Source organism: Heptranchias perlo, chromosome 5, assembly GCF_035084215.1.
Source record: "Heptranchias perlo isolate sHepPer1 chromosome 5, sHepPer1.hap1, whole genome shotgun sequence".
Taxonomy (NCBI): domain Eukaryota; kingdom Metazoa; phylum Chordata; class Chondrichthyes; order Hexanchiformes; family Hexanchidae; genus Heptranchias; species Heptranchias perlo.
In genome coordinates, this window is record NC_090329.1 from 84627418 (window position 1) to 84653097 (window position 25680).

Below are 25680 nucleotides of genomic sequence, written 5' to 3' on the forward strand. Positions count from 1 at the left end.
ATGTCAGCCCTTGGCTTTCACATCAGTCAAAAAATTGTGTGTTCCTAAGCTGCAGGCATGGCTTTTTCCCTGCCTTGATTCGTGCCGTGCTCGGCATACGAAAGCAGTGGGAAAATGAAGAGATCTAAATCCCAGCTGGAGACTGACTGCATTCTTCTCAGACGTGTCCTGGGTCCAGTCATCCAGAACAACCTGTGATCCTCAGACAAAGCTGCTGACAGCAGGTGGTTATAGGAAGAAATTTTCCTACTGGAATTAGATATTATCCCAGGAATCACTATTCAGTCAAGGACAATGCACAATCATGCCAGACTGAATAGGATTTTCATTTCAATTTCTTCCACACTGCAACGCATTTCGTCTTAGTTGTGTAAGAGGACAGTGCTGCAGCACAAAGTCAATTAAAACTGATTGAAAAATAGACTTATCCCTCAAACCTGCAGGATTCCAAAACTCCTACAAACGTGCTCTACTGTCAATTCCAGATAAGCCAGAGTCTTCATCTCTAGTTTGTGCGGGTTGCCAGCCTTTCATCACGCATTTATATTGTAGAAGATATTCTCTCTATGGGTTAAGATAAATGATTATGAACAGGGAAGAGATAAATTTGAAAAGACTTAAAAGCTTCATTTTGATCACTGCTTCAAGGTAAAGCAGGCAATTTAATTCAGTTTAACTCTTTGAAGAGTAAGCACTTTCTGCTATCAGTGTGTTGGTTCTAACCCTTCAGTAAAATCAAGAGCAACTCCACAACCTGGAGTACAGGGTTAAATTGTCAGTAAAGAAATTTGCTTATTAGGTATGTCAAAAGTGCTGGTGGAAAGAGAAGTGCACCACAATCTTTACGGTAGTGACGCTTTCACACACTTCAAAAAATCCAGGCCAAGAAATTCAATTGCACCACTCCTTTTTTACAGGTGTAAAACGGGCACCCAAGGGTCCAATATGGGAGGCGGTGTGAGTCCATTCATTCCGCAGCAGAAATGCGTCACCCGCTATATTGGATCGGGCTCCTCCGTAGGTGTCTAGGGCACATTTGAAAGCCTCATTATCATATTTAAATTGGTCTCCCCCAGCACTGGACTCACCACGTGATAAACTTGCTCAGTAACCCGTGGTGCCAATAGGTAGGAAGGACCCTTCAGCAGTCATATTTAAAGTGCTCATCCAGTCCATACAGGTTAGTGGCTGGTTTGTCCTTTTAGGCTGCAGGACATTTTTTGGCCTATTTTCTGCCTTCTACAATTGATTTCTGACTTTTGCTAATAAGTTTTTGCTGCTGCTGGACTGCTTTTGACTGCCTTCAAAACTGTTTCACTGCAGTCATGAGTGGTTTGCTGGGTCTGCCTTTGGGGCTGGAGGATGAAACATTTCTCCAATCCCCAATACAGAAACAGTCCCACAATAATCGCCACCGTCCTTACTGCCACCATCCGATTGCCTTCAGTCCATATTAACAAGAAAACCAAATGCAGAAAAAAAAACTATCCAATAACTCAATTCCAACTGTTAAACTGTAATATTTAACAGGAATGATTAAGAATCATCCTTGTGCAACCCCGTAGTGCCTGTGCTGAGTACTGTGTACTCATTTACCTCTGCTAGTGCTCTTATGAAGTGTTTTCCCATTGGCTACAGGTGGGGAGGTGGAAAGCTGCTCAGCTTCCATTGAGGACACTTCAGATGGCCGGGGTGGGCGATCTCGCACAGTTCTTGGCCTTGAGCGCCCGGTTACAGATTGCAGCATCTCGGCATAGGCCGGGGTAGTCTGGCTCAGCTGATTGTGTAGCACTAACAAGGGTACTGGCGAAGTGGGTGGTGAGGGAGCAGGCATGCTGCCATCCTTCAGGATGTTTCTGCCTCTCTCTCTCTCTGTTTTTTTTTCCTGTTTGTTTTTTTGTTGAATGTGTATTCGGGGGTTCTGTAGGTGACATCTCTCTGTCTGAACATGGTGATTGCCTTGGCAACGGGCAGTTGCAGGGGCAGTCTGTAAACACCATGTATTGTTTTGTGATGTATAAATGCGTAGGCTTCAAGGAGCTCCTGAACATTTACCTGAGGAAGGAGGAAGCCTCCGAAAGCTTGTAGATTTCAAATAAAAATCGTTGGACTATAACTTGGTGTTGTAAAATTGTTTACAATTGTCAACCCCAGTCCATCACTGGCATCTCCACATCCTGAAGGACGACAGCAAGTGCCTCTCCCAGAAGCCAAGGCCAGTCCCTTGGGACTGCATCTCACCACTCCTGCGGCTCTGTACGAGAACAGAGAGCAAGAGTGATGTAACGCTCTGAAAGCCCTTTCCAACACGAGCTCACAGAGCCAAGATGGCAGCCATCTGAGTTTCCATGGCAGCAGTGTGAGTTGTGGGCACCACTCTCATATTCATGGAGCTGAGCACTCGCTCCGTGTTGGACAGAATGGTCTCCATGCCCTGCCCGAAGCCCCGGCACAAGTCGGAGCTGGACTCTTCCGTGCTCTGAGCCATTGCACACAAACTTGCTGACAGACTGCCCAGTGCACCCAACATTTCCTGGTATATGCCATTAAGCCTTCTTCGGTAGCCTTTATATTGAATTCTTCTGTCTTCCTTCTTACAATAATTTCCAAAAAAAAGCAACCTTAATTCACAGCAGAATTTTCATGTGATAGGAAAATATGGGGTGGAAATTGATTATGGCTTGTTTTTGGGTCCATTACTAGCCAAGCAGGTGGCCCGAGGCTGGTCTGAAATTGGTCCTCAACCATCATTGATATTTTTTGCCTATCGCGCCTCCACAGGCAGCTTGCATATTTGAAGATGAATGTCAGCCAGCTTTCATTCCACCAACATCAAAAAGTCTAATGGTGGAAAAATAAGACCTCTAGTAATTCCCTGTAGTAATTCAAAATAATGGCCTTTTCTAGGTAATGCACCACTTGATCTGTGCAAATAACTTGTTTTATAACTCCACATGGGGGAGTGGAACGAAGAATGTTACTGAGTCCGGATACAAGACTGAAGCTCAAGTTTTCACCTTTAGCAACCGAAGCACTAGTTACACATGTTACTGCAGCATTCAAAGTACTTATAACACATGCTCACAAAATCAAAACATACAGTCTGCGTACAAGAGCCAAGAACAACCATTGATACCGTCACAGAGGTTGGTGTGTTTTCAACAAAAATGTCAATAAAACCTAAAGTTGCAAAAAGACAGGAAGGTGTGGTTACCTCTTGTGTGCTGTTTTTAGCGCACAAGTTAATGCATTGGGCTAAATTCCTTTGTGCGCTATTTTAATGCAGAGTTTAACACATTTATTTAAAATCCTACACAAAGGCATTTAATACAAACACCTTAACTGGTGCACTAAAAATATTGCATGGAGGAAGTTAAACCTCTTGAAGAGAGCAGAAAGTACATCAACAACTTATGCACCCAGGATATTTGTAACCCAGGTCCTGACCCATCATCTGATTTCAGTAAACTTTTCAATATTTGATGAAATAATTTCTTCATATATAACACTTTCAGATATAATCATTATACATGTGCAATAAACAATACAACAGTATATAATGCAACTCCTTTAAAGCATATTTATCAATTTGCTTTTTCTAATCAGTTGCTGGTTCATAAGTTAAAATTATTTTCTTCAGTGATAACGTTTTTATGTTGTAAATTTTTTCTGTCATATAGATGATTCATCCACATCTTCCTTCTTGGGGTCAGAGGAGGAGCAAGCCAGCATGATCTCTTAGGAGGGAATGGGCCTTTGCTACAGGAACGTGGTGTGGTAGAGTGGTATGGAAACAAAAGATGTGTAATGAAGTCCATGTGGAGAAGGGATCCTTGAGTGCACAGTCAGCAATCTCTTGTATCTCCGCAGGGCCAAGAGAATTGAGGGAATCACATCATTCAGAATGTATAGGTGCTACCTCTCCCACTATAATCTCAGGGCATGCAGCAAGGAGAACATATTCCCACATATGTGCTCTGTTTTGCAGATTGTGCAGTTTTAAAACCTTCTCTGAATAGATCTAAATGTCTCACATGGTAGATATTCCAGCACACATCTGCTTTGGTTGGATTGTAGCCCCAATCATTGACTAAATTAACTGAGACTGTGGAGAGGTTTTTCGGATGGGGTGAATGATTTGACCTGGTGTGAATTTGACAAAAACCCAGGCAGGAGATTATAACCCTACCCACCTAGTGGAAATCGAGTGGGTGGGCAGTTCAAATGCCCCAGGTTAGTTACCCATCAGAAAGCTGCCCATTTCCTGGCATTTCCCAGTTTTAACAGATGCTCTGACAGGCAGCTAAACCATGCAACCAAAGTCAGCATGGTCCTAAGACACATATGCTAATCAGGGTTCAATGACATCATCGGGCCCCAACAGTGACTTTCGCTTCGATCTGAGCAGGGAAGCCGCTGTGGCTTTCTCGGCTGGTGAAGGTCAGCGTGAAGCCCATTGGGAAGCTGAAGAGGCCCTTCAGGTAAATTTTTTACTTACCATTGTGGAGACAGGAGGAGCAGGAAAGCTCCCCATGCCTCAAACTTCTCCAGAGTCCTGGCAGGTAGCCAAGGGCTGCTCGATTTTATGGAGGCCAGCAGATGATTCCTGCGCACTTTCCATCCGGAACAGGAAGAAAATGGAGTTAATGAGGCTCAGCGGTTAAAATTGCCATGGCCTCATGCTGCCACAGCTGGGCACGAAACTAACTGAAACCAACAGTTTACTGGCGGAAACCCGCTGACAGTTAAAATTCCTCTCCTCAGATTTCCACTCAAAGTACAATTTTGTGTTCAGTAAAAAAACAGAAAATTTTATGTACACTTGGGAAATTTCCTTTAATTTTTTTAAGTAAGTGAATTAATTACTAAACAAAATTGGATTGTCTATTTTATGTTTTTGTTATCAGAACAGCTATTGTGAATGATAATTCTACTAGACTCAACTTAATCCAAGGTTGCAACACCGTGTAGTTAAAGACCATGGTAAGCATTCCTGTAGCCTGTGGCTCAAAAAATTTGAGTATATTGACTTATGCTCACCAAAATATATATCTTGTTCCACCTCCTGTTCCTCAGTATCAAATATATTGTCCCCATGTCTGAAACACAAACGTAGCATGAATGAGGTCTTAACTTGGACAGTGTTAGGTTTACAGTTCAGGTTGGTTAAGACTATTGTATGTTCAGCTAGTGTAGCATTGCTTCTTGAAGCATAGCTTGCACTGAAAGTTTCCTCAGATCAAAATCAGCAGTAGACAGAATCTGTTGAGTTTGAAGGGTCACCTTTAGAGGGCATCGTACAGTATGGATTGATCTATTTCATACGCTGTTAGTTTTCCTTGCTGCCCTTAGCTGTACCCCTGCACAAAATAAACCCCTGTGCTCCTTATAAATTCCTTTGAAAAGAAAAGTACTGCTGTTTCAACTCTGAAGGAAAATACTTTAAAGCTCTACTGAAGAGTTTGACAAATTTTTGCCAGCAACTCCTGCAGTGCCTGTAGGGAGTCCTGTATTCTTTGCATTCATGTTAATTAAATACATTTTCATGTATAATTTTGTTATGCATATGCTCCCTTGTCTCTGGTGATTCTCCTGCATTGGGATAACTTATTCAAAGTAACACTTTAACCCGTTAGAAGTTATGCTAATAAAACCATATCCATAAATGCCACGCTCCTGAATGTCATTCGAATGAATGTCATCTCCAACTTATTGTCAACAAACTTTTTGACTATATATAATGCAATGTGCTTAGTATCACTATTTAATGTTACTCTGTTTAATGACATTGTGCACAGCTATGATGCCACTCCCTATCCCAAGGACGAACAAGCCATTATTGGTTTGGATGTTTGCTTTGGTTCTCTGCTCCTATCTATTCAGTTGAAGTAGAACCCAAACTGACCTGGCAGGGTTTCTACTTTTGAACAAAAATTTGACGTTCCAATATTGCTCAACTGGCCATTAAGCGAGACTTCAAGCATATCTTTAAAGGGATGAATTTTCTCTGGGGTTGATCGTGACTTTGTGCGATAGTGTAGAACGGGTGATAGCGAATCATTGGCCCGTTTTATATCTCTCCTAATAAATGGAAATAAAATCTATTTCAATAAAATAAAATCTATTTCATCCAATCTATTTCCAAATGGGAAATGTAGATATAAAACGGGCTCCCGATTTGCTATCACCCATTTTACATTATCACACAAAGTCAAAATCTATCCCTCTGTGTGATATCCGTGATAAACGCTTCCTATATTTAACAAAGGCATTAGCATATTTAAAGTTAATGGGTTAATATCTTTGTTAATGTAGGAGACAAACAAGTTCATATGTTCACACAATTGTTAATAATTTCAAACTGCTACAAACTGGAGCTCAGTATTAAAAAGCTTAAATATTTAAATGGTTTGTAAATGCAAAGACTGTGCTGTACACTGATGTGGAATCAAAATGACAAACTCAGGGAAACAGAAGGGTCACTCGTCTATCATTATTTTTTAGTTCTTCAAATTTCAACACATATTGGGGTAGACTTTAACTATCGGGTGGCGATAGACGGAGTCTATCAGCTCGCTGGCTCTGGGCCAGTGCAATATCAGCTGACCTGGCCGGTAGGTAGGTCATGGGGGGGCAATTGCAGAGGGGATGGGCCCGGAGTGATAACGGCCCACATTATGAGCACTCCTGCTCTTCCAAGTCCCAGAAAATGAATTTTGAACGTACCTTTACGGTATCTCTTTTGCTGTATCACCTGATAAAACTGCACAGAGCATACACATCAAAACTGCAGTAGGGGTCTGCTGCATGTCACAGGATCCCGATTTGCATATTAAAAGGGCCTACTGCTTGAAACAGGCGGGCAAAGCAGCAGCCAAGCAGAAGACTCCTTTGAGGATGGTGGCAGCCAAAGTGCCAGCATAAACAGGACGATAAGCTGCTTTCGGCCAGACTGTTTACGCCAAGTTAAAATCTACCCCACTATTTATAGTTGATTTGTAATATTATTCCTCCTGCTAAATCACTACATTGGAAATTCCTATTACTAACAATTTTGTCAGATGTATTTTATCTGTGCATTTTTGCTTTACCATAATAGTTTTTTCACTGAAAAGTCAATGATTTACATAGAAAATGTATGTGTGTGTTTGTTTGTGCACGTGATTGAGGATAGGAGATAAATATCTTCGACCCACCACCACAAACTCTGTACCCTTGCGAAATATTCCATCCCCTCCCTTGGCCACCGTCTCAGGGTCAACCATACTGTTTGCAACCTCGAGACCCTACTCAACCCCAAGCTGAGCTTCTGACCCCATATCTTCTCCAACACAAAGACCGTCTACTTCCACATCTGTAACATCACCCATCTCTGCCCCTGCCTCAGCTCATCTGCTACTGAAGCCCAAATATATATGCCTTTGTCACCTCCAGATTTGACAGTTCCAGTGCTCTCCTGACCATCCTCCCATCCTCCATCTTTTGTATACTTCAGCTCATCCAAAACTCTGCTGCTCCCATACCAAGTCCTTCTCCCAATCTCTGCTGTCCTGGCTGACGTACATTTGCTCCTGATCCCACAACACCCCATTTTCAAATTCTTCATGTTCTCGCCCCTCCTTATCAATGTAACTCCTCCAAACCTCCAAACGTACCCCCCACCCCCTGAACTTTCTGTTCCTCTGCCTCTGGCTTCATTTACATCACGCCCTTTGCTGCACTATTGGTGGTTGCATCTTCAGCTGCTTAGATCTTACGTTCTGATATTCTCTCCTTAAATCCTTTAGCCCTCTACCTCCTCTCCTCATTTAGTACTCTCCCTAATTCCTACCTCTTTGATGAAGTTTTTGGTCACCCTCGTAATATCTCCTCCTTTGATTATATCCCTCTAAAGTGCCTGGGACATTTTTCTACATTAAAGATACTATATAAATGCAATTTATTCCGATTGTTGTTGTAAATATTTTTTTTTAAAGTGACTGCAAATTTGAAATGTAATTTCCACACCAAACCTACAGTGTCATTCAAGGAAATGTAGGTTATTACTTGCTGTATAAATATGGTTTCAAAAGACCTTGACAGAAATTGGAGACACACCAGGGTCCCTTTCTCCATTATCCTCCTCCCCAGCTATGCATTGAAAATGAAAGGTAAACCATGGCCATCATTGTAAATAGTGAAGTGATGAATGCAGCCAGCAAGGGTTTTAGAAACTTGCCAATTTGACTGGTTCTGCCAAACTCAGTGGAGTGGTGCCGGCATTACGCGGTGACCTTTGGGAATGGTGGTGCATGTGGCGTTACCATCGCTTAGCCCGCTGGGCACCAAGAAACTTTATCAGCCTAAAAAAAAATCTGCTTTTTTGTTGATGCAAAAGCCAAAAGACCAACTTAAAGCAATTTTCCAAAGAAAAGTGTTAAATAAAGTGAAATTAGTGAAATATACAGAACCAAAAGGGCACAATTTCATTCATTGCAGCAGAGTTTTGCCTTTAGCTCAGAATATGTAGTTTTGATAACAGAAACATCAATAATAATTTAATAAAAAGGAAAAGAAATATCCAATCGTCACATTTCTGATTTCGCTGCTAAAATGCTATGATAGTCCTTAATGGGTTAATTGTTGAGTTGCTGAGATATCCCAAAAAGAGAAAGAAAAATTGGCAGTGATGGCCAATGTCACCAGCCAGTGTTGCCAAGACAGATGGATTTCTGAGGTGGGTTTAGTATAAATAAAATGGGTTGCTATAGCAAATGTGTTTTTCAAAAGAAAACAAATGTATTAAAGCAAAGCAATAGGCAAAGCAACAGGATCCTATGGCTCTATTCCATCTCCAGCAGAAGAACAGGATTCACTCAAATATATCAACTAAAGTATACTTCTTACTAGTTCTATAACATTAAACAATAGCATATGTTCCACATCCAAGAATGACCCAGATTGATACGGAAGAAAATGGTCCCCAAATGCCAAGCAAACCTTAAATAAATCATAACAACTAAAGTTAGGCTGATAGACTTGCAGTACTATTTCCTCCATGATAAACAGAGAAGTTCTGTATTTCTTTGTTCAGGCAATATTCTCTTTGCAGTGTTTCATTCTTGTCTCTGTTTACAATTTCACATTCAGGCACTTTACTGAGCATCATATTGTAATCCACGCTAACCATATATATTTTTCTAATACAATGTCATTAAATTTACTAATAGTTCTACCTATTTTTTTACTACCTTTGCAGCTTGAAAGAGATAACAAGAGATAGAGAGCTAATCTAGGAGAAAGAGACAAGTAAATTTTTAGACTCGGTAATGGCAGAGAGTCCACATCGGTCAAGAAAGCACACACAGTGAACATCAGGTGCCTGTCTAACTCAGCTCTGGCAGTTTCTATTATTTTCACTGACAGTCTTTGCACTGTTTGAGAAATTACCAAAATAAACATTGCATGAAAAATAGACACTTTTTCTGGGTGCGTTTTAAGAAAAATACATATGTTGCAAAGTCAATTTGACTGCCTCAATGTTTCTAACAAGCTTTTTTGTGAAACCAGGAATATTGGACACTGCCAGTTTCTTTATGGTGATACAATGATAACAAAGCAAGCCCTATCCACCTGCTACACATTGGGGTGGTTTATTCAAAGGATATCATGGTTATTTGGAAGCTGTTGAACTGAGAGTGACAAGTTTCCTGCCTCCTCTCAGCCCACTAAACCTCTTCATCTAGTACATTATGCATTGGCTGGCATGATTGATATGCTTTCTTTAGTCACGCGTAATTTTAACCCATAAATTAAACAGCAATAGTTTCCAGACCATTATGCTTCTCCACATGGGTCAAATCAGAAAGCAATCTTGGCTTAAAACTAATCTGTCTTAAAGCTGACACATCCTTGCTGTTTGACCTAGTAGTAGACTGTACCTCAAAACCAACAGAAACAAATATGCACACTGTTCCCTTTATGCAGTGTAAGCTCCTTAAAAGGCACTGAACACATATTTTGCCATGAAATGCTCAATGTGGGTGAACCTGCAGTTAGAAACAGGCAGAAAATCTCTCTACCACAGCCTATTTAATAATTCATTTTGCAATCCAATCTAAACATAAACCAACTGAGAACATGCATTTTACACAATAATGATTTAATTTCTAAAACATATAGGTGTCGCTAGGTTAACTTGGCATTGGGTGACTATATTTAGGGAGTGGAGCAATGTAATCTAATTTAAGGATCTATTTATGCTTAGGCTGGGATTTCGCATCTACATATTGTGCTTGGATCAGGTGTTCTATAAATTAGGGGTGGATGGGAAGAGAGTTGTACAAGGGAATTCTGTAAATGCCTAATGCTTGTGTTTTTTATAGTTGCTTGTATATATGTTTGAACTGGTTCTTTTATGCTTCAGTATAAAAGTTTGACTAAAAGCCTCAATATTGTTGAAATGTGCCACGTGATTCTACAACACTCACATACTGCAAAAATATTTGAAGCATTAATAGAGTAGCATTGAGGCATGGATGTCCCAATGCAGCAGCATCTGCAGTTAAAATAACAAGCACGGCAAGTCAGCAATTTGCACAATTGTCTGCTAATGTCAGCTGGAAGGAAATCCTTTAAGAGATAGTCCGGTGAAGACAGAGAAAGATTTTGTTTGTCATGCATAAGTACAAGAAAATATAGTAAAATAAAAAAAAACTGTAAATGTTGGAAATCTCAACTAAAAACAGAAACTGTTGGAAGTATACAGAAGGTCTGTCAATCTCTGAAAAGGGAAAAGACAGGGAAACATTTCAAGTGTAAAACCTTTATCAGAACTGAAAACTGGAAGATATATTGGAAGATCTTAATAGGACTGAACAAAAGAAAGGTGGTGGTGGGGAGCAGATAGAACTCAAGAATGCTGACTTCTGTCCTGATACATGCCCCAGTTAATGGGATTAATGCCCAGCAAACAGATTTTTGAAAAGCTTAAAAGAGATGAAGACTGGTGGATAATATACAAAATTCATCTCAGTGAGGTAATGAAAATGCATTCAAAAAACAAAATGGTGTGAAAATAGCAAAGGGAGCAGTGAAAATGTATGGGAAAAGGTACACAACAACAAAAAGGCAGGAGAATTTGGAAAATATAAAGAAAACAAATGCAAGATATCTGAAGTAAAGCAGAAAATCCTGGAGACACACAGCAGCTCCACCAATGCCCAAAAAAGAGATAGACCAACGCCCTGAGTTGCAGAACCCTCACCTAAACAATGTTCTGGTGAAGGGTCTAAACCTAAAACATCAACTCACCATCCTGCCTTCCCATCCCACTCCCAAGATGTCAATGGACAAAAGCTTTAGTCTGAAGTTGTTAAGGACAATATTCAGATCAGAAGCCTGCAAATTGCCCAGGCTTTAGACTTTAATCTAGCACAAAATGATTAGAATAAATTTTTATCCGCTGCTATAAAAAGTTGTATTTCATAAGAACATAAGAAATAGGAGCAGGAGTAGGCCAATCGGCCCCTCGAGCCTGCTCCACCATTCAATAAGATCATGGCTGATCTGATCCTAACCTCAAATCTAAAGAACACAAGAAGTAGGAGCAGGACCCGGCCACTCATCCCCTGGGCCCGCTCCGCCACCCACAGGGCCTTGACCGATCCAAACTCAGCTTCATGTCCAATTTCCTAGTCCTTTTGGCTCTTAGCCTGTCTTTTTTTTCTTCTGGCAGATATGATGAAAATTAAAGGCAATGGAAACATGTGGGAATGATGCATATTGTAATGGAAAACTCAGTGCTCTTCAGGAGTTGCCAGACAGCCCGACAGTTTTATGTGTACTCTAATGTGAATAACCCTCTTTCCTCTTTAACAACATTAAAAAAGCATGGAATAAGAAAGGGGCATTTAGCTATTAAGTCCACTCTCCCACATACCAGTTGCAATCTGTTCCAGCATATAAAGGAGTTGATAGAGTCGATAGAGAGAAACTATTTCCTTTGGTGGGGAGTCCAGAACAAGGGGTATAAACTTAAAATCAGAGCTAGACAATTCAGGGATGATGTCAGGAAGCACTTCTTCACACAAAAGGTAATGGAAATCTGGAACTCTTGCCCCCCAAAAGATGTTGAGGCTAGGTCAATTGAAAATTTCAAAACTGAGATTGATATATTTTTGATAGGCAAGGGTATTAAGAGTTATGGAACAAAGGCGGGTAGATGGAGGTAAGATACAGATCAGCCATGATCTAACTGAATGGCGGAAAAGGCTCAAGGGGCTGAATGGCCTACTCTTAGAAACATAGAAAATTTACAGCACAGAAGGAGGCCATTTGGCCCTTCATGTCCTTGCCAGGTGAAATAAAGCTACCCAGCCTAATCCCACTTTCCAGCACTTGGTCCGTAGCCTTGTAGGTTATGGGACTTCAAGTGCACATCCATGTACTTTTTAAATGTGATGAGGTAGTGAGTTCCAGATTCCTACCACCCTCTGGATGAAAACATTTTTCCTCAGCTCCCCTCTAATCTTTCTACTAATCACTTTAAATCTATGCCCTCTGGTTATTGACCTCTCTGCTAAGGGAAATAGGTCCTTCCTGTCCACTCTATTTAGGCCGCTCATAATTTTATACACCTCAATTAAATCACCCCTCAGCCCTCTCTGTTCCAAAGAAAACAACCCCAGCCTATCCAATCTTTTCTCATAGCTAAAATTCTACAGTCCTGGCAACATCCTCGTAAATTTCCTCTGCACCCTTTCTAGTGCAATCACATATTTCCTGTAATGTGGTGATCAGAGCTGTACGCAGTACTTAAGCTGTGGCCTAACTAGAGTTTTATACAGTTCGAGCATAATCTCCCTGCTCTTATATTCTATGCCTTGGCTAATAAAGAAAAGTATCCCGTATGCCGCTTAACCACCTTATCTACCTGTCCTGCTACCTTCAGGGATGTGTGGACTTGCACTCCAAGGTCCCTTTTTTCCTCTACAGGTCTTAGTATCCTCCCATTTATTGTGTATTCACTTGCCGTGTTTGACTTCTCCAAATGCTTCACCTCACACTTCTTCAGATTGAATTCCATTTGCCACTTTTCTGCCCTCTTGTTCCAATGTTTGTATGTTTCCTAAGTTCCTATGATTCTATCCAACCCATTTAATCACCAAAAGAAAGGATCTGCAAAATCCTCCTAAGTGCAAATTGAGTGAAGCTCCGTAACGTTTATATATAGCAATGCATAGGGATAGAACATGCTTTTGGCCCGTTTTTAGGAGCATAACCAATGGCGCGTAGACAACACGAGTCCCAACCGCCCTAAATTGGGCCTCGAGCCTCATTTCAATCATTTAAACAAGCTGCTGGCATCTTTCGTGCCTCCAGAGACGGCTGGCTCATTGCCTAATGATCAATTTTGGGCTGATTGCCTTGGCTGGCAGCGGCCCTCAGGTAAGTCCTGGGGGAGTGGAAGGAGAATGGGAGGGTGAGAGGGGGGATGATCGCAGGTTGGCAGCGGCCCCCAGGGAGTGCTGTGAAGCCAGGAGGAGCACTCCTGCTGCTCTTGGCTCCACATCAATGTTTTTTTTTAAATGAACTTATCTTTCTGGTGGTGGCCGATGCATGGCAGAAAAACCTGAGGTCCGTTCAAGACATATAGAATGTAAAAGCCAAGAGGGGTGGTTGCCTGAAAATCATTCGAAGCCAATATGGCATCAGATGTTTTTCAGGCTGCCTTGCGGCATAGGCTTGCAAAAATAGTAATTATTTTGAAATTGAGATGAGATAGAAACATAGAAAACATAGAAAATAAGAGCAAGAGTAGGCCATTCGGCCCTTCGGGCCTGCTCCGCCATTCAAAATGATCATGGCTGATCATCGAACTCAATACCCTGTTCCCGCTTTTTCCCCATATCCCTTGATCCCTTTAGCATTAAGAAATATATCTATCTCCTTCTTGAATACATCTAATGACTTGGCCTCCACTGCCTTCTGTGGTAGAGAATTCCACAGGTTCACCACCCTTTGAGTGAAGAAATTTCTCCTCATCAAATGATGACTTCCCATTCACCCCACATACTCCAGCGAGGTCAGCGACAAAGGTTGCTGGCAGGCATGATCTCAGTTTAATTACTGGTTCACAGCGTAAGGAATTTCAGGACCCCTTTCTTTGTAGGTAGGCTGTAGAGTTGATATGAGGAAACCTGATGCTCACATGACTACTTCGTGCAATGCCGTGAACACAAGGGAAACCTACCACCCAATGAAGACTCTGCTTTCTGTCCAGCTGATGCTTCTGTTCCACAGGGAAAGTGATAAAGGTGTAGCTTTTTTGGAAACACAGCGTCTACACCTGTTTGGAGTGACGCCCATGCATGCAGGTGGTGTGGCCTCATTTTCGACCACTAAATTATCCAGTCAAGACAATTGGGTGCAGCGAGAATCAGACGCTCCCTGCCTTTGCGGTTCCACTTGGTGCCCGCCCAAGGCACAGTGGCTGAGAACAGAAACTCAACGTTTGGCAGTTTTGATTGTAAACTCATATCTGGTACTTTATGGCACAGCACATGGGTGCCCCTGTGTCTTCTTCACAGCTCCGCTTTAATTCTTTCAATAATTAACGGTCAATTCCCCATTCCGAGCCTGTTCTTATCTCCCTCCAACTTTAGGGGCAGATTGTAACTCAGGGTAGGATTATTGGCAGGAAACCACTCTGCCTAGTGGATTTGCCGCCCGGGAGAGCCAACAGGAGGCCACAATAATTTTAACCACCGGGCCTCATTTAAATACCACCAGTCCACTTCCGCTGGCGTGAGTGTGATGAGGGCACAGAGCAGAAGATTAGGCAATACTTGGCCGTCTGCCAGCTTCCAGGTGAAATGGCAGGGAGGAGGATCCTGTGGGAGGGAAGGGGGAGTCCAAGGCAGGGAAGAGCGCGACTTTTCCTTGTGTGGCCCAGAGCAGCATTCATGCTCCTCCTGGCTTTACAAAGGTTAGTTTTAGACTTGCATGAAGGGCTTGTTCCATCTTGAGCCCAGCTCATGACCTACTTCTGCCTGCAGTGGTTTTTCTGCTCAGGCCCCTGTTACCCCTGAGGTGATATGACCCTGCTTTGCGTAAATTAATTAGGCTCACGCCTGCTTTAAGTGGGTGCCTCGCCTGCCTGCAAATCCCTGCAAGTTAGTAATATAAACGGTCGGGATCTGAGCAGGTAAGTAACCGACACGTTTTTAATTGCCCACCCCCACTAGGTTGCTGCCGGACGGGTAGGGTATGGTAGGGTTACTATCAACCCATACGTCTTCAGTGTGATATTGTATTTTCTAACATAACATGTTCTGCCAGGGAAACAGTAACATTAAAGGAGGATGAGAATCTGCAATCTGCAGTCTGCTCAACACACTCAGATGGAAATTGGCAGCCTGTTCAGGGTGACAGCAGCACCATTCTGCTTCCAATTAATTGTACAACATATTTTTACTTCATAGATTGATAGTCTACCCCCAATACGGCCAAATTACAGATTGTAAGAGCTTCTACAAGTATATAAAAAGGAAGAGATTAGTGAAAGTAAACGTGGGTCCCTTAGAGGCTGAGGCAGGAGAAATTATAATGGGGAATAAGGAAATGGCAGAGACGTCAAACAAATATTTTATATCTGTCTTCACAGTAGAAGACACAAAAAGCGTACCAGAAATAGTGGGGAACCAAGGGTCTAATGAGAGTGAGGAACTTAAAGTAATTAAGATTAGTAAAGAAAAAGTACTGGAGAAATTAATGGGACTAAAAGCCGACAAATCCCCTGGACCTGATGGCCTACATCCTAGGGTTTTAAAAGATAGTGGATGCATTGGATGTGATCTTCCAAAATTCCCTAGATCCTAGAACAGTCCCCATGGATTGGAAGGTAGTAAATGTAACCTCGCTATTCGAGAAATGAGGGAGTGAGAAAACAGAGAACTATAGGCCAGTTAGCCTGACATCAGTAGTAGGGAAAATGCTAGAATCTATTATTAAGGACGTGGTAATAGGGCACTTAGAAAATCATAAGACAGAGGCAACACGGTTTTGTGAAAGGGAAATCATGTTTGACAAATCTATTAGAGCTTTTTGAGGGGGTAACTAGCTGGGTAGATAAGGGGGAACCAATGGATTTTCAAAAGGCATTCGATAAGTTGCCATACAAGAAGTTATGATGTGGAGATGCCGGTGATGGACTGGGGTTGACAATTGTAAACAATTTTACAACACCAAGTTATAGTCCAGCAATTTTATTTTAAATTCACAAGCTTTCGGAGGCTTCCTCCTTCGTCACATCGTTCACCTGACGAAGGAGGAAGCCTCCGAAAGCTTGTGAATTTAAAATACAAGAGGTTGTTACACAAGGTTAGTACTCATGGGATTAGGGGTAATATATTAGCATGGATTGAGGATTGATTAATGAACAGGAGACAGAGAGTAGGAATAAACAAGTCATTTACGGATTGGCAGTTTGTAACTAGTGAGGTACCGCAAGGATTGGTGCTTAAGCCTCAGCTATTTACAATCTATATTAATGACTTAGATGAAGGGACCGAGTGTAATGTATCCAAGTTTGCTGATGGTACAAAGCTAGGTGGGAAAGTAAGCTGTGAGGAGGACATAAAGAGGCTGCAAAGGGATATTGACAGGTTAATTGAGTGGGCAAGAAGGTGGAAGATGGAGTATAATGTGGGGAAATGTGAGGTTTTTCACTTTGATAGGAGAAATAGAAAAACTGAATATTTTTTAAATGGTGAGAAACTATTAAATGTTGGTGTTCAGAGGGATTTGGGTGTCCTTGTACACAAAACACAGAAAGTTAACATGCAGGTACAGCAAGCAATTAGGAAGGCAAATGGTATGTTGGCCTTTATTGTAAGGGGGTTGGAGTTCAGGAGTAAGGAAGTCTTACTACAATTGTACAGGACTTTGGTGAGACCACACCTGGAATACTGTGTACAGTTTTGGTCTCCTTACCTAAGGAAGGATATACTTGTCTTAGAGACAGTGCAAGCAAGGTTCACTAGATTGAGTCCTGGGATGAGAGGGTTGTCCTTTGAGGAGAGATTGAGTAGAATGGGCCTATTCTCTCTCGAGTTTAGAAGAATGAAAGGTGATCTCATTGAAACATAGAAGATTCTGCGAGGGCTTGACAGGGTAGATGGAAAGATTATCTGTAATCACCAGGTATTGTTCTCTGACTATAAATGCAAAACATTCAAGGAGTCCCACGCTCACCTGACGAAGGAGATAATCTCCGAAAGCTTGTGATTTTCAAATAAAATTGTTGGACTACAACCTGGTGTTGTAAGATTCTTTACAGTTGTCAACCCCAGTCCATCACCGGCATCTCCACATCATGAATGGTAAAGCCTGTGGCGTCCCTTATTTCCATCAAGTTTTTTTGATATTATTCGTTCATGGGATGTGGGCGTCGCTGGCGAGGCCGGCATTTATTGCCCATCCCTAATTTCCCTTGAGAAGGTGGTGGTGAGCCGCCTTCTTGAACCGCTGCAGTCCGTGTGGTGAAGGTTCTTCCACAGTGCTGTTAGGAAGGGAGTTCCAGGATTTTGACCCAGCGACGATGAAGGAACGGCAATATATTTCCAAGTCGGGATGGTGTGTGACTTAGAGGGGAATGTGCAGGTGGTGTTGTTCCCATGTGCCTGCTGCTCTTGTCCTTCTAGGTGGTAGAGGTCGCGGGTTTGGGAGGTGCTGTCGAAGAAGCCTTGGCGAGTTGCTGCAGTGCATCCTGTGGATGGTACACACTGCAGCCACAGTGCGCCGGTGGTGAAGGGACTGAATGTTTAGGGTGGTGGATAGTGTGCCAATCAAATGGGCTGCTTTGTCCTGGATGGTGTCGAGCTTCTTGAGTGTTGTTGGAGCTGCACTCAATCAGGCAAGTGGAGAGTATTCCATCACACTCCTGACTTGTGCCTTGTAGATGGTGGAAAGGCTTTGGGGAGTCAGGAGGTGAGTCACTCGCCGCAGAATACCCAGCCTCTGACCTGCTCTCGTAGCCACAGTATTTATATGGCCGGTCCAGTTAAGTTTCTGGTCAATGGTGACCCCCAGGATGTTGATGGTGGGGGATTCGGCGATGGTAATGCCGTTGAATGTCAAGGGGAGGTGGTTAGACTCTCTCTTTTTGGAGATGGTCATTGCCTGGCACTTGTCTGGCGCGAATGTTACTTGCTACTTATCAGCCCAACCTTGGATGTTGTCCAGGTCTTGCTGCATGCGGGCACGGACTGCTTCATTATCTGAGGGGTTATGAATCGAACTGAACACTGTGCAATTATCAGCGAACATCCCCATTTCTGACCTTATGATGGAGGGAAGGTTATAGATGAAGCAGCTCAAGATGGTTGGGCCTAGGACACTGCCCTGAGGAACTCCTGCAACAATGTCCTGGGGCTGAGATGATTGGCCTCCAACAACCACTACCATCTTCCTTTGTGCTAGGTACGACTCCAGCCACTGGAGAGTTTTCCCCCTGATTCCCATTGACTTCAATTTTACTAGGGCTCCTTGGTGCCACACTCGGTCAAATGTTGCCTTGATGTTAAGGACAGTCACTCTCACCTCACCTCTGGAATTCAGCTCTTTTGTCCATGTTTGGACCAAGGCTGTAATGAGGTCTGGAGCCGAGTGGTCCTGGCGGAACCCAAACTGAGCATCGGTGAGCAGGTTATTGGTGAGTAAGTGCCGCTTGATAGTACTTTCGACGACAACTTCCATCACTTAGCTGATGATTGAGAGTAGACTGATGGGGCGGTAATTTGCCGGATTGGATTTGTCCTGCTTTTTGTGGACAGGACATACCTGGGCAATTTTCCACATTGTCGGGTAGATGCCAGTGTTGTAGCTGTACTGGAACAGCTTGGCTAGATGCACAGCTCGTTCTTGAGCACAAGCCTTCAGCACTACAGCCGGGATGTTGTCGGGGCCCATAGCCTTTGCTGTTTCTGGTGCACTCAGCCGTTTCTTGATATCATGTGGAGTGAATCGAATTGGCTGAAGACTGGCTTCTTTGATGGTGGAGATATCGGGAGGAGGCCAAGATGGATCATTCACTCGGCACTTCTGACTGAAGATGGTTGCAAACGCTTCAGCCTTGTCTTTTGCACTCACGTGCTGGACTCCGCCATCATTGAGGATGGGGATGTTTACAGAGCCTCCTCCTCCCATTAGTTGTTTAATTGTCCACCACCATTCACGACTGGATGTGGCAGAACTGCAGAGCTTTGATCTGATCCGTTGGTTGTGGAATCGCTTCGCTCTGTCTATAGCATGTTGCTTCTGCTGTTTAGCATGCATGTAGTCCTGAGTTGTAGCTTCACCAGGTTGGCCCCCCCTTTTTTAGGTACACCTGGTGCTGCTCCTGGCATGCTCTTCTACACTCCTCATTGAACCAGGGTTGATCCCCTGGCTTGTTGGTAATGGTAGAGTGAGGAATATGCCGGGCCATGAGGTTACAGATTGTGATGGAATACAATTCTGCTGCTGCTGATGGCCCACATCACCCCATGGATGCCCAGTTTTGAGCTGCTTGATCTGTTCTGAATCTATCCCATTTTGCATGGTGACAGTGCCACACAACACTTTGGATGGTGGCCTCAGTGCGAAGACGGGACTTCATCTCCGCAAGGACTGTCCGGTCGTCACTCCTACCAATACTGTCATGGACAGATGCATTTGCGACAGGTAAATCGGTGAGGATGAGATCAAGTAAGTTTTTCCCTCGTGTTGGTTCGCTCACCACCTGCCGCAGGCCCAGTCTGGCAACTATGTCCTTCAGGACTCTGCCAGCTCGGTCAGTAGCGGTGCTACTGAGCCACTCTTGGTGATGGACATTGAAGTCCCCCACCCAGAGTACATTCTGTGCCCTTGCTACCCTCAGTGCTTCCTCCAAGTGGTGCTTAACATGGAGGACTGATTCATCAGCTGAGGGAGGGCGGTAGGTGGTAATCAGCAGGAGGTTTCCTTGCCCATGTTTGACCTGATGCCATGAGATTTCATGGGGTCCAGAGTCAATGTTGAGGACTCCCAGGGCCACTCCCTCCTGACTGTATATCACTGTATCGCCACCTCTGGTTGGTTTGTCCTGCCGGTGGGACGTTGGCTGAAAGGTATGATTCTGTGAGTATGGCTATGTCAGGCTGTTGCTTGACTCGTCTGTGGGACAGCTCTCCCAAAGTTGGTATGGTGTGAAGAGCCCTCAAGTGTGTCAGGGCCAGAGGTGGGGGTGGGTGGGGGGCAAGATCAGAAGATTACAGACTGAGCATGCATTTTCAATTTATATTTCGAAAACTTAAGGGACATTTTTAGCAGCTTAAAGTGGCAGACTGTGTAAGCAGCATTTTTGATATATCATTTCGGACATTTTTTGCATGAGTGTGAACCAAGAGGGTAATGAATTGCAACAGCAATATTGTTTTGTCTGCTGGCAGTATAAATATCGCTGTTTATATCTCATATAGCAGCTTGAACCAGCCAGTGGAGGCCTTCCCCTTAAGACACAAAAATTCCATCAGTATTGTTTGTTTTTGACAGATTAGAGATGAAAATTTAAAACATCTGATTGAAGGGGCAGGTTTCACAAGGGTGCTGTCAGGTGATGTTTTTGCAAGATCTTGGAATATAAAAACCCATTCTACCGGTGTGTTTCATTTCACTGCCTGCCTGTGTTTTCACTGAAATTCTGGCAATCACATCTCTAAATAAGAGTTATATCAGCCGGTGATTATTTCCTTTGTCGTATTGTTTTCCTGAGTCTTGTCGGCAATGTCCATCTTTTTTTAAAAGATGGTTTTATTTCTGGAACGAGAGTTAAGGGATTTTTGGCTAACAATCAATCACTGCAGGTGCTGTCATCTGGCAGAGTATGGTGTTTAACACTGGCAGGGCTACAGTGTTTTTTAAGTTGGCTTCCAGACAGCCTTTCCACACTTGAGATTTAGTTGTCCATCTATCCTGATCAGAGTGAATTAATTATTTCTTCCTACTGAATTTCTAAAGCCAGTGAGAATCACCCACCTGTTGAATAGAGGATGGGGATGAAATTCGGCTATATAGTGCCTGTTTTGTAGGCGCTACGCAGACACCTAAGCCCGGAAAATGGCGTCCGAGATGCGGGCGCACACATCCGATGTGAAGTGCGCAGACCGCCATCTTGGTAAAGGGATTTGCTAACGAACACTAGAAGCATGTAATGTAGGGAGATTACAACATAAATCAGTGTGCAACGCTGATTTGAAGCAGCCATCAACATTTTGGAACTTCCCGCTCCAGCCAACGCACTGTCTTTACCTCGCACAGCTGAACAGGACTTAAATGGCATGAAGGACCCCCCCACCAACGCTATGTAAAGGGATCGTGCAGAAGTTACAGGTTAGTTGCTGGATTAGTTATTCTGGCTGCTGGTGCAATTGTACGTGTTTGTGGAAGTTTCCTATATTTAGAGAAAGATGCAATATTCTATAGAGAAGGGTCTGGCTGGTCTTGCAGTATTGTTAGTGGTATTTAAAATAGTGTGGTGACCAAAGTTGCTTCCAGGCATGGGCAGCCTGCTAGGGCTTCCTCTGGGAACTGAAAATGGCTGGGAGCATGCAGAGAGGCCAAGCAGAGCAGGACAAACTGCCAGAAGAGACAGGAGGAGGAGAAGGAGGAGGAGGAGGAAGTGGAGGAAGAGGCAGGGAGGCAACAAGGTAGACACGCCTGTCTGCCAGGGCTCTGCGTGATCAGATGATTAATGAGCGATACCAGTAACCTCAAGGACACCTCCCCATTCACCTACAGTCCTACACTCCTTACCTTTCCTCTCTCATATGACCATCAAATCATCCTCCTTATGATTACACATCGAATTTTAAAAAAACATTCATGGGATGAGGGAGTTGTTGGCAAGGCCAGCATTTATTGCCCATCCCGAATTGCCCTTGAGAAGGTGGTGGTGAGCCACCCTCACTCAACTTCCTCCCTCAGCTTATCACAGAAATAAAAACCACCACCAAATGCAAATTCAAATTCACATTTATAAATTAACACATGAAATGATGCAAATAAAACAAGACTATTCACCCTTGTGCATTCCCTTAGTGCCTGTTGTTCACGTGCCTTTCCTAGTGCTCCTACGAGGTGCATCCCCAGTGGTTGGAGCATGGGTAGTGGGAGTCTGCTGACCTTCACTGGAGGAGAGTGCAGATAGCCTTGGAAGACAACCTGAATCAGCTCTGGGCCAAGAGGTTCCGGCTTCTTTCTGTACCATCTCAGTCTAGCCTGGCTGGCTGACAGGAAACAGCAAGGGCACTGGCGAAGTGGCAGGGGTGGGAGCAGGAAGGCTGTCGTCCTGAGAGAGGACAGCAGATTCGTCTTCCATGGCGCCACTGTCACTCTGCTAGGGCGGTGCCTCAGCAATCCTGGTGATCTGGTGGAGAACAGATTGCTGGACTGCTTTGATGCGCTGGAAGCCCCGTTCCACGGTTGAACCCAGAGCCACGATAGCAGCAGTCTGAGCTCCCAAGGCAGCAGTCAGACCTTGGATGGCAGATGTTTGTGCTGCAATGGAAGCTGTGATATTGGTCATCAGACACTGCATCATGTTGGGTTCCACAGGTGTGTTGATGGAGGTGACCACCCGTTCCACGTGGGAAAGAATGGGCTCCAAGCTCTGTGTGAAGCCCTGTGCCAAGTTAGAGCTGGACTCCTCCATGCCCCTTGACATTGTGAGCAGGCTTTCTGGCAGGCTTTCCAGTGTACCAAGCATTTGGTTGTGTACACCCATCAGCCGTCTTCCATAGCCTGGCCCATCGAAGTCATCGTCTGACTCATCTGCAGTCGAGCTAGTGAGCGATCTCGCCCTCCATCGAACTGGCTCCTCTGTACTTGTGCCCCGTGTCTCACCATGTGCAGATCCCTCCTCTATCCTAGCCTCTATAGCATGCGCAGTGTCAGTATCTGAGCTGGTGTCTGCGAGTGTAAAATCGAGTGATGGTGTGTCTTCATCATCACTGTCATCTTCCTCTGCCTCCTCTGACTGGGCCGGTTCCAGTTCTTGGGTATCTGAAATGACAAAAGGACACGGGTGGAGTTGTGGTGCGGGGAGAGGAGAAAGTAAGATGTGCGTGCTCACACCACCTGCAGCACGTGAGTCAGAAAAGATTATGGGCTGAGGGAGAAGTGGGAACCGAGAAGGAGGATTAGGTATGCAGAGACCCTCATCATTGAACCCTCCAGCACCACCAGTGGCCAAGGCCTCAGCGATGGCCCGTCCAATGATAGACAGCACCGTCTTCCTCCATGGGGGTAAGGACGTGTAGGCATGCCTGTACTCCCCCAGTTCTTTCCTGCTACCTCCTGTTATGCACCACCTCCTCCTGCAAGAAGGAGGGAAGTGTCTCAGTGAGTGTCCGGCAAGGTATTTGGGTGATGTGGCTGTCATGGTTGAATAGCTGCCAGTCTGTGAACTGTGAGTTGTGGCTGTGCGACTTGCAAGAGTGGTAATGTGCGAGGGTGAGATGTCGCATCTGATATGCAGGGTTGCGTACTGATTGAAAGAGTTTGTTGGGGGGTGTTGTGCGTGGAGCAATGGATGAGGCTAGTGGTGCAGTTGGTAGGAGATGCCACGTGACAATTGAACTCACTCACCTTGACCACTCATGTCAAATCATTGAACTTCTTCCTGCACTGCATCCATGTGCGTAGTGCTATGCGCCTGGCATTGACCTCGTCTGCCACAGCCTCCCATTGCCTCTTCAGCATATGTCTGGAGGGCATCCTGCCCCCACCACCCCCTGCGGATATAGGATGGCCCTCCATCTGTCCACCTCTTCCTCCAAGGCCTCTAGTGCACCGTCCGAGAAAGTTGATACATGCTCTCTGCCAGGCATAGCCATTCTTCAGTATCTTCCAGCATTTCGCAATGGACTTCCTGCAGCCACAGTGCACCTCCCCTTTAAGAGGTAGCGCTGGCTGCATGCAGCAATCATTGAAACCATCAGGCTGCACGAATGTTATGTGCTGGCTGCATCGCAACCAATGGACGCGGGTTAATCGCGCGCCGTTTCCGGGAGTTATCAAATGTAATCCCCCATAAATCTCCATACGGTTTCACCAAGTGATGTTTGGCATTTGGAGCACTGAAGATTGTATAAAATAAATAGCCAACAAGGTTTCCAATATTTGGAAGTTAGTAGCTGAACTGTTCATTTCAACTCCAGGGATGGTCTCACAAATAACTCATTAAGGCTTTTTTTTAATATATTGAATATGCTGCAGTTCTTAAAGGAGGTTAACAAATTGGTAGCAAAAGTTAAAAAGCTCCAGCAGTGAAAGAGTTTACCTAGCAACCCTGCTCTGATTTCTCATCTGCTCTCATCCACTGTGGTGAATACGCCACATAATGGAACTCTGCAATTACAACATCACTACTTAAGAAAGGGAATCTTCTCAGCCTTCAAGAGCTGAAGAGCCTTTTCAGTTTTCCAAATGCAATGAATTCTAAATATCTTGCATGAAAATTTCTAGCACTGAATGTTTTACAGGCAAGTATCTGTAAACAATACGGTCCTGATATTACTCTCTCTAGTGCCTGGGACCACTCCTTCTCAGAGAGAAGGGCGCAGAAACCCATTGGGGTGAATTTCCATGGGGCTTTCCTGATTGTCTGCCATAACTTCAGCAGAAGAGCTGCACAAACCCCAGAAAAGTGGTGTTTCCACTCACGGTAGATGAGCAGGAGAATCCCCATGGAAATCTACTCTCATTTTGTTGGATCTTTGGCCCACTTTACATTGGAGCTTCCCTGGACAGGTGGTCTGGGCCTGCACCTAGATCTGCACATTGTAGATCTGACCCCAGATGGTTTCCACGGCTGCTGTTTTTATTGTACCAACTGATCACCTTAGCCATTGCAGACGGATAGTTTGGAGACTGGGCCATGATTGTGTTGTTTAGCTACTAAACTGGCCTGTTCTTTTAGGACCACTGTTCAAATACCCCTGTGGCGACGATGCCTAAATAAGCACATCTGAGGTCATTAAAAGATAACTGCTGAACAAAATTTCTGTAAATTGGAAGCTGCATGTAATTCTCTGATTGCTAGAGAGTCCAATTTGTAAAGGTGAGAAAACCCAACAGGAAATGATTGGCTCTCTTTCTCATTCTTATACTTTTGACACTTTGAAACATGTATTTAAACATAATCTTTTCACAAATCCATATATATATATATATATATCCTATCATAATGCAAATATCTATCAATCTATATATAAATATATTTAAAATGTTATGTCTGCATGCATTTCCTGTCTACAAAACTTTATATCCTGTTTTTTTTCATTCGTTCACGGGATGTGGGCGTCGCTGGTGAGGCCGGCATTTATTGCCCATCCCTAATTGCCCTTGAGAAGGTGGTGGTGAGCTGCCTTCTTGAACCGCTGCAGTCCGTGTGGTGAAGGGTCGTTGCGTTGTTTTTGTCATACTTTGTTTTCTGTTTTTTTCCCCATTATAAATTCCTATGTGCTCATTTACAATAGAAACTGCCACAGGAGATTGTTTATAGTTGACCTCCTATGTTCATAGTAAGTCAGAGTATACACTACTTTATAACAACAGGGCTGTTTATGTTATACAGGGCATAACAGAAGGGTCACTGATTTACACTGATTAAGTCAAACT